We start from the raw sequence: 2,500 nt of genomic DNA, 5'->3' as shown, positions 1-2,500 counted from the left end.
AGCTATGCAGTATTGGGCCTGGTTAGTACTTGGATAGGAGACCACCTGGGAATACCAGGAGCTGTAGGTAATTTTATACTGCCATAACATTCTTTTCTATTACATTTTTCATTTCATTTTTCAACTTATCTTTGAATTTACTTGAGTTAAGAAGTAAAAGAGGTCTAAAGTTAATGTTTTTGAGCTCCTTCATCCAAACCACACTGGACATGCCCAATCTCGTCTGATCTTGGAAGCTATGCAGTGTTGGGCCTGGTTAGTACTTGGATGGGAGACCACCTAGGAATCCCAGGTGCTGTAGGTAATTTTATACTGCCATAACATTCTTTTCTATTACATTTTACATTTAATTTTTTCAACTTATCAATGAATTTCCTTGAGTTAAGAAGTAATAGAGGTCTAAATTTAATGCTTTTGAGCACCTACAGCCAAACCACACTGGACATGCCCAATCTCGTCTGATCTTGGAAGCTATGCAGTGTTGGGCCTGGTTTGAACTTGGATGGGAGACCACCTGGGAAAACCAGGTGCTGTAGATAATTTTAGACAGCCATAACATTCTTTTGTATTACATTTTACATTAAATTTTTTCAACTTATCAATGAATTTACTTGAGTTAAGAAGTAATAGAGGTCTAAAGTTAATGCTTTTGAGCACCTACAGCCAAACCACACTGGACATGCACAATCTCGTCTGATCTTGGAGGCTTTGCAGGGTTGGGCCTGGTTAGAACTTGGACGGGAGACCAACTGGGAATACCAGGTGCTGTAGGTAATTTTATATAGCCATAACATTCTTTTCTATTACATTTTACATTACATTTTTTCAAATTATCAATGAATTTACTTGAGTTAAGAAGTAAAAGACGTCTATAGTTAATGTTTTTTAGCGCCTTCAGCCAAACCACACTGGACATGCCCAATCTCGTCTGATCTTGGAAGCTATGCAGTGTTGGGCCTGGTTAGTACTTGAATGGGAGACCACCTGGGAATACCAGGTGCTGTAGGTAATTTTATACTGCCATAACATTCTTTTCTATTAAATTTTACATTTAATTTTTTCAACTTATCAATGAATTTACTTGAGTTAAGAAGTAAAAGATGTCTAAAGTTAATATTTTTGAGCACTTACAGTCAAACCACACTGGACATGCTCAATCTCGTCTGATCTTGGAAGCTATGCAGTGTAGGGCCTGGTTAGTACTTGGATGGGAGACCACCTGGGAATACCAGGAGCTGTAGGTAATTTTATACTGCCGAAACATTCTTTTCTATTACATTTTACATTTCATTTTTCAACTTGTCATTGAATTTACTTGAGTTAAGAAGTAAAAGAGGTCTAAAGTTAAGGTTTTTGAGCACCTACAGCCAAACCACACTGGACATGCCCAATCTCGTCTGATCTTGGAAGTTGTGCAGTGTTGGGCCTGGTTAGTACTTGGATGGGAGACCACCTGGGAATACCAGGTGCTGTAGGTAATTTTATGCAGCCATACCATTCTTTTCTATTACATTTTACATTTAATTTTTTCAACTTATCAATGAATTTACATGAGTTAAGAAGTTATAGATGTCTAAAGTTAATATTTTTGAGCACCTACAGCCAAACCACACTGGACATGCCCAATCTTGTTTGATCTTGGAAACAATGCAGTGTTGGGCCTGGTTAGTGCTTGGATGGGAGACCACCTGGGAATTCCAGGTGCTGTAGGTAATTTTATGCAGCCATAACTTTCTTTTCTATTACATTTTACATTTATTTTTTTCAACTTATTAATGAATTTACTTGAGTTAAGAAGTAATAGAGGTCTAAATTTAATGCTTTTGAGCACCTACAGCCAAACCACACTGGACATCCCCAATCTCGTCTGATCTTGGAAGCTATGCAGTGTTGGGCCTGGTTAGTACTTGGATGGGAGACCACCTGGGAATACCAGGTGCTGTATGTAATTTTAGACAGCCAAAACATTCTTTTCTATTACATTTTACATTTAATTTTTTCTACTTATCAATGAATTTACTTGAGTTAAGAAGTAAAAGAGGTCTAAAGTTAATGTTTTTGAGCACCTACAGCCAAACCACACTGGACATGCCCAATCTCGTCTGATTTTGTAAGCTATGCAGTGTTGGGCCTGGTTAGTACTTGGACGGGAGACCACCTGGGAATACCAGGTGCTGTAGGTAATTTTATATAGCCATAACATTCTTTTCTATTACATTTTACATTACATTTTTTCAAATTATCAATGAATTTACTTGAGTTAAGAAGTAAAAGATGTCTAAAGTTATTGTTTTTTAGCGCCTACAGCCAAACCACACTGGACATGCCCAATCTCGTCTGATCTTGGAAGCTATGCAGTGTTGGGCCTGGTTAGTACTTGGATGGGAGACCACCTAGGAATCCAAGGTGCTGTAGGTAATTTTATACTGCCATAACATTCTTTTCTATTACATTTTACATTTAATTTTTTCAACTTATCAATGAATTTCCTTGAGTTAAG

At 37.4% G+C, this 2,500-nt stretch overlaps 10 pseudogenes; all 10 read left to right on the top strand.

Moving 5' to 3' along the window:
* LOC148449351 (5S ribosomal RNA) overlaps nucleotides 1-70 on the top strand; it is a 119-nt pseudogene extending 49 nt beyond the window's left edge.
* Nucleotides 71-185: 115 nt separating this feature from the next.
* LOC148449350 (5S ribosomal RNA) lies at nucleotides 186-304 on the top strand (annotated as a pseudogene).
* Nucleotides 305-420: 116 nt separating this feature from the next.
* Nucleotides 421-539, top strand: LOC148449349 (5S ribosomal RNA; annotated as a pseudogene).
* A 351-nt stretch (nucleotides 540-890) lies between these two features.
* On the top strand, nucleotides 891-1,009 carry LOC148449348 (5S ribosomal RNA; annotated as a pseudogene).
* Nucleotides 1,010-1,125: 116 nt separating this feature from the next.
* LOC148449347 (5S ribosomal RNA) lies at nucleotides 1,126-1,244 on the top strand (annotated as a pseudogene).
* A 115-nt stretch (nucleotides 1,245-1,359) lies between these two features.
* On the top strand, nucleotides 1,360-1,478 carry LOC148449346 (5S ribosomal RNA; annotated as a pseudogene).
* A 116-nt stretch (nucleotides 1,479-1,594) lies between these two features.
* Nucleotides 1,595-1,713, top strand: LOC148449345 (5S ribosomal RNA; annotated as a pseudogene).
* Nucleotides 1,714-1,829: 116 nt separating this feature from the next.
* On the top strand, nucleotides 1,830-1,948 carry LOC148449344 (5S ribosomal RNA; annotated as a pseudogene).
* Nucleotides 1,949-2,064: 116 nt separating this feature from the next.
* LOC148449343 (5S ribosomal RNA) lies at nucleotides 2,065-2,183 on the top strand (annotated as a pseudogene).
* A 116-nt stretch (nucleotides 2,184-2,299) lies between these two features.
* LOC148449342 (5S ribosomal RNA) lies at nucleotides 2,300-2,418 on the top strand (annotated as a pseudogene).
* The last annotated feature ends 82 nt before the right edge of the window (nucleotides 2,419-2,500 follow it).

The sequence above is a fragment of the Taudactylus pleione genome, unplaced genomic scaffold (genome assembly GCF_031769625.1).
Source record: "Taudactylus pleione unplaced genomic scaffold, aTauple2 ptg001270l, whole genome shotgun sequence".
In the NCBI taxonomy this organism is placed as follows: domain Eukaryota; kingdom Metazoa; phylum Chordata; class Amphibia; order Anura; family Myobatrachidae; genus Taudactylus; species Taudactylus pleione.
This window is presented reverse-complemented; position numbering and strand designations above follow the sequence as displayed.